At 42.8% G+C, this 12,704-nt stretch overlaps 1 long non-coding RNA gene across 1 annotated transcript in view; it reads left to right on the top strand.

The window, feature by feature from the left end:
- The first annotated feature begins 92 nt into the window (after positions 1-92).
- LOC143268406 (uncharacterized) overlaps positions 93-12,704 on the top strand; it is a 12,696-nt gene continuing 84 nt past the window's right edge. The window contains exons 1-2 of the long non-coding RNA XR_013044261.1: positions 93-1,473; positions 10,479-12,704. The exon at positions 10,479-12,704 is cut by the window's right edge and continues 84 nt beyond it. This is a non-coding gene — a long non-coding RNA (uncharacterized LOC143268406). The remainder of the gene's footprint in view (positions 1,474-10,478) is intronic.

The raw sequence follows: 12,704 nt of genomic DNA, 5'->3' as shown, positions 1-12,704 counted from the left end.
TGTTCTGGGGATTCAGACTCACACCGGAAGTTCTGAAGGTCCCTGGATGCCATGTACGGACTTAGAAAAGCCCTACTGGTTGTTATGTCCCGGTATGGTATCTGTGACTCCCCAGCCCTGCCTGACTTTGTGACTTTTCTGTTGCTAAGCAAACGTCCCTGGAGTGAGTGCCCATTGGTGGACCTGCTTTTGGGGGTCTCCTTTATTGCAGTTGTGAGGGCTCGATTCCTCCTCTGGGGATAGCGGGCTCCTGGGGGTTGAAACAGACAGAAGTAAGGGACTGGATGTTCTCAGCCCACTGACTGCGATAGTTCACCTTCTAAATTCTTTCTCTCATCCTTTTATTCTCTGTGGATATTACTTTGAGATCTTTGTGTTCACAATGTGGAATATTAAAAATAGAAAAGGATGGCTAAAGGCATCCATTCAACTAATTCCTTCATCATTTTAGAAGCAAACAATGATGAGCATTTCCAGTTACCAACCTTCACGGAGAGAGGTTGCACATTGTGCGGTGTCCCAGGGGCTGAAAAAAGTCAGTGTTCACACACTCAGTGTTTGCCGTCATTTGATGTCCTTCCTGGCTGGCTCGGAGCCACCCTTTGGCACTTTTAAGAAACGTTGGCTTCAGGGCAGCCAGTGTCCCTCTGATCCAGAGAAATATCGCTGAGGGGCAGAGGCCTGTCTGCCCTGGGCACTGTGGGATGGAGGGACAGTGGAAGGGGAAATCACCTCTGCGACCAGGTTAGCATGGAAAGACGATGTTTTCCTCCACAGCAAGAAGGGATGCCTTGGTGTTCTGCACTTCCTTTCCTTTGGGCTTCTGCCCTCTCTCCTAATTCTGGCAAGTGCCTGAGTTTGGAGAAGGCTGGCAAGCGTTTCACGAGGCAGTAAAGGTTAAAGCATAGTGCAGGTTGTTTAGTGCAGAACTGTAAATATTTGTTGGAAGGTTTGCGGAGCTGCTTCTTTTGATACCTCTAATCCACCGAGACAGAAATAACTTCAAAGCCATGCCTAGTCTGACTTGGTCCTCAACCAACGGAAAAGATCAGCTACTGCTGAAATGTTTTCACTGGTAGCCAGGCAGCCTGCCTTAGCAGGCGTTCTGGAGGATGAGTCATAATTTAATTGTCTCTGGGCACTCACACATCTGCTTGGGAATGTCTACAGGGCAGAAGCCGAGCTGCATGAATAGCTGTGAAGGAGACTTGAGTTTACACCGTTCAGTGCTGTCAGCAGCGGAACGAAAGTGAGGTCTGTGCCTGTTCCAAAGGTCGGGCTCCGCCCGCTGGGCTGCCGCTGCAGAACTGGGAGACTTCCCCGGCTGGGCTGCCTGGAGCAGAGGGAGAGAAAGGTTTTGGGCTTTGCGAGAGTGGTTTTAGAGATTTCCAAACTGACCCAGAGTCCTGGGCAGCTGAGGCTTTCCCAGGCAGAAGGGAGAAAAGGGAACTGGAATTTATTGTAACATTGAAGGTGGGTTTAAGGGATTTTGATAGTATTTAAAAAATATTTTAAACTTCTTTGAACAAATTAGCACTAAATCCAATTCCCTAATTTTCTGCTATCTTCAAAGTACACTTTAATGTTTATTCCATTTATTTCCAAAAGCAATGAAGGATACACCAAGTTACTAGAATTCATGTTACCATATAGGCAGAAAAGGAATTTGGAGAATTTTATTACGTCACACTAATGAACACAATATAAAGTGAACAGAGTTTTGTAAACCTTCTTTACTGTTTACAACTTTAGCATCTTAACTTTTATTGCTATTGTTACTACTATTTCTTTAACAACAACTCCATTCATTACATGGATTGCTAGTTACAAACAATTACTAATCCTCCTCTAGTAAATGTCATGTCAGAACTAAAATTCTATTATCAGATATCCTGACTTAGCAATTGAAGAAGCTTTAGGAGCTGGAGGATCTCTGTCTGAGAATGTCTTTTTCCCTAGTCAATGGCTCTTGGATTTTAGGTTAGATCTGAAGATGGACCATAGCTCCCCAAGTACCATTAGCCAGGATGTCCTACTGTGAATTTTCATGAGGGAGGGAGAAGGCAAAGGGAGAAGAGAAACGCCAAAAAATGAAAGCAAATTTCATTTGAAAAATGCCAAAAAGGTTTAAAAGCAGGAGAGTCTTGAATGCAAGTGTTTAAATGGGATGCTTGATGAGGAATTTGACTACTCAACACTGGTTTACTCCTTTTACAAAAAGTGAATTATGAAGCATGTCGGTGTTACTATGAGAGTTAAGATGATTATAAGTGTAGCATCTGGCACCTATGTGTTCAACAGCAGCCATTCTTCTTCTATCATTGAATTGCTAAGAAAAGCTACTACGAAGACCCTCTGACATATATTTAGAAATTAATTTTATAATCCATAATAATTCAGCTCTTTGGTAATTTATTCCTGAAGTATTTGTTGAGTCAGTATCTGAAGAAGCAATCATGCTGAGAATACAAGCTTCAGGTTCTAGAATGATGGAGACTATATTCTGATGGATGGCTTAGCACAGAAAAGGAAAGAAACATAATTGTGTCAATGTCTTTAGCTAGAAAGACTGGGTTCTTTCTCTTTAACCAGGAAATACATCTCTATTGGGAAAGTTATTTGGAAGGACAATATGATATGATATGATATATGATATACCCATTATGCTATAAAGAACCATAACAAAGCATAGTAATGTAGAACACAATTATTATTATTATTATTAATCATTATTATTTTACTATTATTATCTCATGAGTTTTAAGGGTTGATGGGGCTCAGATGAGCAGTTCTTTCTCAAGATCTCAAAGTAATTTCAGCCAGTTGGTAGCTGAGGCTGGCAAAATCTGACAGAGCTCCTGGCCTTACAGCCACGGTTAGCATTTGATGCTTGCTGTTAGCCAGAAGCACACACGGAAATGTCAAGCAGGTTGCCATGAGTCTTGAGTTTCTCATGACACAGTGGATCCTCTAAGAATGTTCTTCCTCAGAAACCAAGATGCTTCAGACCCTCAGCCTTGGAGATTTTTACAGCAGTGAACAATTCTTCCACTTAATAACAAATTAGACCAGATTGAAAGGGAAGTGACTATCAAGAGCGTGGATCCCAAGAGCTACTTCACCCTGGAGGGAAGGGAGATTTGTTTGATCTTTGGAGACAAGTTACCACAGAACTCTTGCAAATACCTAGGATAATGGCTGTGGAGAGAGGGTGAGTGATTGATCCAGGATTTAGATGTGGAAGGCATGTCACATTTGAAATGGAAGGAAGACCATTTTGAAGAGGAGTGACTCTTATAGCTACTCAGTGGATGAAAGAACAGAGCCAGCAGGAGATCTTATAAGAGGCAGGAGAAGAATGAAGAAGTTCTGAAGTCAGGGCCAGCGACGCATGGGTGCATTTACTCATGAAAAGCACTTTCAGATTTAAATGTGTCAGAGAGCCTGAGAAGAAATGGAGCTAAGAAATGTCTTTGTAACTTTATTAAAAGGAAAGTCAGTGAGTCCAAGTGTAGTGAAATCAGGATGTTCTGGGAGTTTGGAGATTGAGAACACCAGTTAGCAGGTTTGAAAGGACTTCACAAGATGAGATGGTATATCCTGATAATGATGATATACCCTGATCTTTGGAGGATATTTTGGAAGGAGAATACATTGAGGCTGTGTGCTTTGACTGGTGGAACAAAATAATCTGTGTCCTTCCCAGTGGACTACATTGTACATCTGAGCTCTGATACATACCTTTGAGAATCTTCAGGTCACTGTCCATGTCACTCTTCTTCGGCGTGATCCTGAAAGCCACATGCTAATGACAATAAAGGCATGAGTTGGAAGGTTCATGAATTTTTTGGAATTCACTTGGAAGAGAAACTGTCAATGAGAAATGCTTATGCTAGATTTTAAGTGAGCGAGAAATTCTCTCTCTCTAGTGTCTGAGACTGTTTCTCCCTAAGTCTGGGCTGGTTTAGAACTCACTATGTGGTCCAGGCTGACCTTGAACTTTGACCCCTTTATCTTCTCTTAACCTCTTAAGTGTGGAGATTATAGGCATTTACCACCATACCCAGCTAGGAAATAAACTCCTCTTGTATTAAGCTCTGACATTTTTGGTTATCTGTTAAAGAAACTATAGTTATCTAGAAGTGAAATACTTATTTTGAGAGCAAGATGCAGGGTGGTGAGTCAAAGAGGGAGAACCGGAAGAAGGAATAATTGGAGAAAAGGTTGAAAAGTCACAGGCAGCCTGATCATGATAGTACAGAGTTCTAAGACGTTCTTGAGTTTTTATATTTTTACTTTTGAAAATAAATTCCTCTCCATTCTTTTTTTCTTCTAACAATCCTACAAGGAAGATGCTCATCACATTTTACAGATGATAAAATTTAGACTCAAAACAAGTCGTGGGAAGAAGCTCACAAAAGTCATTTAGGCATCATGTAGATGCATGACTATAAATTCTGGTTGATGGATGCATTGGATCACACTGTCCATCATAATTAATACTTGAATGGTAAAATGAAAGTCAAATACTATAAAAAGAAACCCATATATTCAAGGAAAGGATTATTATTTTGCTAACAGTTTTTAGTATAAACTAGCAGAAAGTGGACCTGATTACTGAGCAACCTTTAGTACCTTGACTAAGATGATGGCCATGCAAGGTGCCATCAGAGAAAAGCAACCAATAGCCCTCCTATTCAGCTGTAGCCCCAACAAATCACAGCAATGGCAAGGGATTCTGAAAGGCGCAATAGTGGCACTTCTGTTGGGAGGTAACCAATGCCACCTGTTAAGGACTTAAGGAGGGACTCATTGCCTAACACTGTCAATTAAATCAACTACCTGTGGCTGGTGAGGCCTTGGAACTCAGAGGACCTACTACTGCTAGTTTCCTGAGTTGGTATATTTCAACTGCATTTTAAATACTTAGCCTTAGAACCACACACAGGAAAGGGCAGTTCTGCCCCCCTGCCCTTGTCGAAGAAGCTTCTTTTTGAAACAAAGAGATCATTCCAGAAAGGCATAACTGGTCAAAATGTAGTGACAACTGACAATAGGACACTCACTTCGGTTTGCTACATTTACAAGACGATCCCTACACTTAAGGCTCAGGGAACGTTGAGGGAGAGGGGATGGGGAGAGTCTAAGAGCTCAAGGACCAAGACATCTGCTTGTGTAGGTGCTTCTGAAAAAGGAAAACAAAACAAAACAAAACAAAAAAAAAACCTGCAAAACCCCAAACCAAATAAATGCAGTGTATGTTGAGGGGTGGGTTCTGGGAGGTGCTGAAGCGAAGCCTGGGGCTGGATGTGATTAGGACATGTTGTATGAAGTTCTCTTAAGAATTAAAAAGAAAACATATTAAGATTTAGTAATGCCAAGCCCAGGGTGTGGGGGAAAGAGATGTCGGCAAACAGAAGGAAAGGCCAGAGCAAAATCACGTGAAGGAGAACTTTACATAAACTGGGGCCTGCCTGGCCACGAGACAAAAGGAAGAGGAGGAACTGAGATTCCTTCGGGTCAGGATTCCAGAACACACACCCTCACATGGTTGGCAAAATAGTAAGGAAGGCCTCAGAAGAGTTCATTTGAATGGGGGCTTCAACTTTCCTTGGAAAGAGGATGTGTGTGCCTGTGTGGATGATGGAAGAGGGGTGCACACCCCATTCCCAGAGCCACTGGACTTGAGGCAGACAGGGGAGCAGACGCAAGCACGTTCTTGAAGGGCGCACGCTAGACTGTGCTAGGACCCAGGGAACGGCGGGCGGGCTGCTGGAGCAGGCCTCCCTTGTACTGGTGAGCCCACTAGCTTCTTACCTTCTGAGTCGGATGCTGCTTTGGGCACCTGGCACGTCTTTGGCCATCTTGCAGAGTTGGGAGCTTGGGTATAGAGAGTACAAAGGCCAAGAAGACACGTGGGAATGGTGTCTCCTCAGAAAAAGCCGGTAGGGGGAGCATCTGTGTGTGTGTGTGTGTGTGTGTGTGTGTGTGTGTGTGTGTGTGTGTGTGTGTGGTGTAAACAGGCAAAGACTTCTCTTTGCGGGGAGAGACACTTCTTGGAGACTCAGAAGCACCTGGCTAGCAGAAGACTAGGGACTGGATTAAGGGGCATGCAAAACCTGAATTATTGCTCTTGGTTAGTTATCTGTCTATGAAGACTGGTGAGCCCCGGGGAAATTTTCGGTTCCTTGGGACCCACACTGAGAACACAAATGTGCTTTGACGAGGAGACACCTTCCATACACGAGTTAGGATCATTTAAGGATTGAGATGTGAACAACAAAAAACACGCTTATTCATACACACGTAACTTAATCCTAACCCTTTTTTAAGCTTCTTATTGTGCCTTGTTACTTGATGGGACTTGGTCTGGCAGGTCTTTAGTGTTTAAGAGGTTATATTTTGAGAAAATAAGGATTTTTTTTTTTAACTTGAATGTTTCAAAATGCTTTCATGGCATCTGAAGAAAGCCACTTGATGAAAGTGTTTGTAGTGTAGGTTGTATCCTTTCTTCTTTCTAAAGAACTTAGAGTTCTGGCACAGGCTAAGAGGGTTCAACTCCACCTGCGCCCTTTCACGGTGCTGTCGTGAAGATTGTGAGTGAAGGCCAAAATGTGAGCCTGCATGCGAACATTTGGTAATGTCTCGCTCCCTCCTGCCCGCTTTGCCCCACCCCGTGCATCTCATGATATAAATACGTTACTCATTTATCAAGTATTGTGTGGCGATGAAGCAAATTGGTGGTTTTGACAGCCCTCCATTAGTGCGGAGGGAGAAAAACCTGTAGCGACCCAACTTGTGCTCATTAATCTGCTGATTGCTCGACCAGCTCTCACCGCCGCCACCAACCAGGGGCCTCTCGGTAATGGAAGGGCTGGCTAGTTAAACACACAGAGCCCGTCCACGCCCGAGCGAAGAGGAGGCCAGCCTTATTGTTTCTGCACCGAGTTGTCCTTGCCCCTCTTACTTGTATCTTCTCCGAATAAATAGCTCGGGGCGGGGGGGGGGGGGGCGGCGGAGCCGGGCTGTACCTTTAGCCCCCACCTCAAGCAGGCCTGAGTGTTTGATAGATTGCTCCATCAGAATAAGTGAGAGAGAGAGAGAGAGAGAGAGAGAGAGAGAGAGAGAGAGAGAGAGAGAGAGAGAGAGAACCCAAGAGCTTTCCCTACTATTGCCGATGTTCCCTATTCTAGCTTGGAGGACAGAGGTTTGCAGGTCAGCCCTGCCGGATTTTGGCCGGATTTTGGCATTGGTAGTGATGACGATGAGCCGAGTGGTGTTTTGAGCTAGAAGCAAAGCAAACTGAAACGCTGGGCAGAGCCTGTGACGCAGGCTCAGTCCCACAATTTCATCATCATTTTAACCGCTAGGCGTTTGTCTTACTCTTTATGGAATACGCTTTAAGGCAAAGTTAGCACATTAATTCATTTCCTTGTTTTATATTTATTAAGGGCCCATCATGTGCCAGGCTCTGTATCAGGCAGAAGCAAGGTTCTGATATCGTGAGAGGAAAAAAAAAAAGGCCCAAATCACTGCTTCTTTGAAAGTTGTTTTCTGGTGGAAAAAGACAGAAAAGCTTGTTAGGCAAAAGCATGGCTGTTAACATATAAAATTACAGTTTCCCATATTTCATAATTCTGCTTTGAAATGACGAACAATGGCATGCCATCTTACAGCTTAAATCACAGAGGCGATTTCATGTGTGGGTAACTTCCACATTGTCTCACCTTACCGGCACGGACTTTCCTTTATCCTATTTCAAGGACCGAGCCTGAGGTTCAGAATGGGTTGTGTAAGTCTGGCATCACGGATTCCCTCCTGCTGAAGTGTTCCGACAAAGGGACCAGGAGGCCAACACTTCCAACCACAGACCCAGTGGACCATGTGGGTCAAGAATAATATTGGTAGAAATGTAAGCATCAAGGTTAATGACTGAAGTTTTTTTAAAAAAATTAATTTATTTTACATCCCAACCCCAATGACTGAAGTTTTTATAGAGATAGAATCAGACACCTCATTCCCGCTGCTTTCCCCCAATCTTACTAGACTTCGCCTCTCAAGATGACAAATACTTAAGAAATCCTAGGGGTAGCATGTGACCGTCTGGCTAACACTGACACCACTTTCTTCGGACTTGTGAGCTGTGGTGAAGGAACATCCCAGCAAGATCCAGGCCATAATACTTCCATCTTTAAAAAGAACAAGCGAAGGGGTTCTACAGTTGTGGACCGAGACCAATGATGCAGACCAGACTCATCCTCCCTCCTAAGAAAGAGCAGACCTCACAGGCAAGCCTCATACAAAACTATTTTAAAAAAAACTAAAGAGGAAGCAGCATGCAGTCTGTACCATTGACTAATTCAAGGAACACACGTGCCCACAGCACAGATGCCACCTGTTGCCATGTGCTTCAAAGAGAGTTAAAATAAATTGATACATTTGTGAAAACTCTAGGAAAAAAAATACTAGAAACTAGAAAAACTCAGAAATGACCACAGGAAAGAAACATGTAAAGGCCAACAAAGGCATAAAAGTAACAAAATCAAAACTTTCAGAGATGTTCAACTTGGGAAGGGAACATACTGGATATTATCCTAACAGAGAGAGGAGTGGGGGAAAGAAAAAAAGAAAGCAAGACACAAAGATGGTGAGAAGAAGGATTTGAAAATGACAATGATACAAATAAGCAAAGAGGAGCCAATGTACATCACAAGAACTCCCGAAGAAAAAAACCAAATACACAGAGAACATCAAAAGTTAAATACATAAGTCATGAAAACTTCATTGAAAAAAATCAGTCTTAATATTTAAAGAGAAAATACTTGGGAAAACTGGCTCGAAAAGCCAAACTAAGACAAATTTTATTAAACATAATAATCCTATGGGCATTTAAACTAAAAGACAATCGCTATGTTAGAAAAATGAAAACCTTATTATCAGTTCATCCAAGAGCAATGTGCTAGCCAGAAACTAATGGCCTACCATAATTAAAATACTTTAGGAAATAAACACATGCTAGGCTCACCTTTAAATATGAGAAGTTCAGACATGCTATCACAGCCAGGCCAAAGCTTAGGAGGCATCCATCTTCTGAGTTTTCGGGAGGCATCCCTGGGAGAATGTGTGTGAGCACATTGACAGGTGGGGAGGGGCCTTGATGTCAATAAGCACCGATGAACCCCATCCAGGGGATGGACGATGGAGCATGGTGAACCAGAGACACGTTCCACTGACAGAAGGAAACAGCTCAAGTATAGAAAAGATGGCTCCAGGAAACATGGCACCAGATAGAAAATACAAAACCAAGGAAGAGTCCGGTGAATGCCTCCAAGTGGGAATTCGCTTTTCTAGAGACATTTTACAGAAGGGGCTGAGCAAAATCACACCAGCTGTTGAAAGCAAACTAGGAAATGGAAGATAATATACAAGTTTTTATTTATTTTTTATTTTGAGGGATTATAAGTACATCATTTCCCCTTCGGCTTTCCTGCCTCAGAACCCTTTCACATACCCTTCTTGCTCCTTTTCAAATCCATAGCCTCTTTTTTTTCTATTAATTGCTGTTACATGCAACATATATATGAATATATATCTATATTCCTAAATATCACCTGCTCGGTCTGCTACTTGTATTATGTGTTCAGGGCTATTTGGTATTGGATAACTAGTTGGTGTGCTTTGCCCTGGGAAAGATTATTTCTCCCACTCAGCATTCCTTAGTTGCCTGTAGTTCTTGGTTTAGGGTTGAGTCTTTCTGTGGCCTTTCTCCAGCTCACTTCAGCATGTTTATTGGTGTCTTTCTTCTCCAGGTCTTGTTTAGGCAGTCATGTTGGTGAGACTTTGTGGGTGTAGCTTCTGATTCTACTAGAAGACAGTCTCATGGCAAATTCTCTGATCCTCTGGCTCTAGTAGTCTTTCTGCCCCCTCTTCTGAAATGTTCCCTGAGCCTTAGGTGTTGGAGTGTTTTGTAGCTGTATCCACTGGTGCTGGGCTCCATGTTGCATTTTGATTGGTTGTGGTTTTCTGTAGTGTTCTACATTTGTTGAAAAGAGAAATTTTCTTTGTTGGGGCACGTGGACTAAACTTAGCTATGAGTATAAGAAAGAAGACATATTTAGAATGTAGTTAGGGATTATATTGACTTAATAAAGTGATGAAAACACAATTATTATTTCTAGCATATGCAGAAAGCTGTATGGGAACTGAAATATTATCATAGCAGTATTACTTATGTATAACTTGACCTATTGATGAATACTTTTTACATAGTCATAATTTAGAGGTAGTGAATGAAACTATGAATATTTGGGGAGTAATGAAAGAAACGAGATAGTATAACTGAACTACTAATTCATGGTAGAAAAAGTTGATAGCTAGTGAATCAAGAGGTAAATTTGTTATGGTTTGCATTTGAACGGTCCACCATTGGCCCCTGTGTTTAAACACTTGGTCCCCAGCTGATGGCTCTGTTTTGGCAGGTTGTGGAACCTTCGAGGTGGATTCCCCACTCCCTTCTCCTTCCTGACTGCAGACAGAATGTGATGGCTTCCCCAAGTTCCTGCCACCATGCGCTCCCCACTGGGATGGATGCGCTTATTAAACTGAGTCCAAAGAAACCCTCTGCTCTTAAATTGTTGCTTGTCAGCAACGAGAAAAATAACCAACACAAATTTTATGCTATATACACTGGTGAATACGAATGCAAAGCAGAAACAGCAAAGTCTTCAGAAGCAGCATTCCTTGGGGAGAGGAAGATAAAAGGTTGGATGAAGGGCCAGTTTTCGTTATGAGCCTTTAAGTCTCTGACTTTTAACTGTAGGTAAGCTTTGGTAGTACGTCCTAAACCTTGAGAAACTCAAAGCCTCCACTGAGTTGCAAGCCAAACCAGTTTCAGTGCCATCCACATGTGGGTCCACACCTCCCTGGTGATCAGCGACCTCTCTAGGCACTCTAGTTTTCCTTTGGTTGTTCGTCCATTGCTTATGGAGATGGAATCTTCCAGTTCCCTCCCAGTCTGATCAAGAACCATTGACTAACAGGACAGACGTTCGAAAACACCTAAGAAGGTCACTCCTCTACTTTTCTTTGTTTTTCCCAGAAAATCGAGGCTGACCAGCTTTGCTGACTGCTCTTAGTGTCTGATGATGGTTTTTCTATTGCTCCGAAGGGCTGCCCTCAGAAGTTCAGGCTGGTTCTGCTTGTGGGAGCCAGTGCAATTTGCCTTGCCCTCGGCTGCCCTCTGCTGGCGCCGGCTAGTCTTTTCTGTTCGTCCTTCCTGCCCGGGCACCACTGGCCACAAGGGAGATGTTTGGGGCAAAACTCTCCTAAGAAAATCCTTTGTTTCTCCGCATGTGTGCACCTATCGACTTGTGACATTCCACATTGACTAGCCCTATCCGTTAGAAAAGCAGACTCTTGCCCCACCCCAGTTCATTGAGTGAGAATCTGTATATTTTAAAATTAGATCCCTAGTGATTCATACGCTCATTGAAGCTGTTGTAAGCTCGGACTCAACCAAAGGTTAGGAAAGAATTAAAGTCCATTTCATCCACTCAGTCATTTCTGTGGCCACTCTAGTATGCATTCTAGTCCTGCTTGTTAGTCACCACGAATTGTGTACCAGATGTTTTCCACAAGAGAGACAGCCATCTCAAATCACAGAGAGCAGAAACTAGCATACGTGGAATCTTAAAACAAAATCCCCACATTGAAAGTGTGGAAGAGGACTGAGAGATGGCTCCCGGTGAAGAGCAATTATTGCTCTTTTTAGAGGACTGGGCTCGATTCCCCATACCCACAGGGTAACCCACAATCATCTGTAATTAAAGTTCCTGGGAATCTTCTACTCTTTCTGGTCTTTGTGGGCATGAGGTACAGACACACATGCATAAAAACAAAACAAAACAAAACAAACAAACAAAAAAAACACCCATGCACATAAAATAATTAATTAACTAAGGGATGCTGTAAAATCCTCACACCCAGGAGACTGCATACAGATTTGTACGTGTCTGTTTGTGCCTGCGTATGCACAATTGGTTAGCTCAGTGAAGGTTTCTGGAGTGAACTCACTCAATGACAGGTCCTGAAGACCTAAGCAACTGGTCGAGTGACCAGTCTCTTTTAGACCTTCCAACAATCCATCAGCAACACAGACACAATCTGAGATGATTCATCTTTCAGCTCAAGACAAAGTCATTTTCTAGAAAAACAAAGCAATAACAAAAACAAGTGTTGTTTCTTAGGGAGCCATCTTTTGGTTGCAAAGGTCTTCATAGCCCACTGGTCTCCCTTGAATCCCATCCCTTCTACCAGCAAACACAGGAGCAAGTGGAGAGCCACATTCAGAGGAACAAACAGCATTTCTCAGGGGAACTGAGATAAGGGTTTGGGCTCCACGGCACTCAGCAGGGTGTTCCAAATAGAACATGGAGCTCTCCCTGAAGGCAGGTATCTGAGTGCTCCTGCACGTTCACTTCTCAGAAAAGATAATAAATACAGCAAAATGTGTGACTTTCTGTAAATGTTCTGGCTGCTTTGTCCTGTGAGATTTCTCTTTGTGTCATTTTTTTTTGTGTGTGTGTCTATGCCTTTCTGTGTGTCTGTGTATAAGAAATGTGTTTCTGTTATGACAAGTGGTGTCGGTAAGCCGGCTGCCTTTGGGTTTTATGTGAACCGTAACTTCCTTATAGAAAGGTGTTTAT

This window comes from Peromyscus maniculatus, chromosome 14, assembly GCF_049852395.1.
Source record: "Peromyscus maniculatus bairdii isolate BWxNUB_F1_BW_parent chromosome 14, HU_Pman_BW_mat_3.1, whole genome shotgun sequence".
Classification (NCBI taxonomy): domain Eukaryota; kingdom Metazoa; phylum Chordata; class Mammalia; order Rodentia; family Cricetidae; genus Peromyscus; species Peromyscus maniculatus.
The sequence above is the reverse complement of the archived record's forward strand: the minus strand, read 5'-3'. Positions and strand labels throughout refer to the sequence as shown.